The sequence below is a fragment of the Crocuta crocuta genome, unplaced genomic scaffold, assembly GCF_008692635.1.
Source record: "Crocuta crocuta isolate KB4526 unplaced genomic scaffold, BGI_CrCroc_1.0 scaffold506, whole genome shotgun sequence".
Classification (NCBI taxonomy): domain Eukaryota; kingdom Metazoa; phylum Chordata; class Mammalia; order Carnivora; family Hyaenidae; genus Crocuta; species Crocuta crocuta.
The window spans coordinates 1,521,264-1,521,510 of record NW_027528991.1 but is presented as its reverse complement, the minus strand read 5'-3'; the positions used below and the strand labels follow the sequence as shown (position 1 = coordinate 1,521,510).

Genomic DNA, 247 nt, shown 5'->3' with positions numbered 1-247 from the left:
GAAGTGGAGTCCCTGCCCCAGGACTCAGCCCCGCCTGCGTCGCTGATGCCCGGAGCGGAGCTGCGCACAGGAGGCCCCCGGACTTCCCAGCACAGCAGAGGGACAGACAGACAGACGGCTCTGCCACCGCGGGGGGTGGGGGTCGGGGCGCCGGGTAGAAACGCCAGAAGGAAGAAAACCGGACGGCTGGTGCGGCCACCTGCTGCTTCTCTGCCTGGGGACCTGGTCTCATTAATGGGACGGTGCT

At 68.0% G+C, this 247-nt stretch overlaps 1 protein-coding gene across 1 annotated transcript in view; it reads right to left on the bottom strand.

Annotated features, from left to right (window-relative positions):
• Positions 1-247, bottom strand: part of DACT2 (dishevelled binding antagonist of beta catenin 2) — a 32,896-nt gene that overhangs the window by 28,031 nt on the left and 4,618 nt on the right.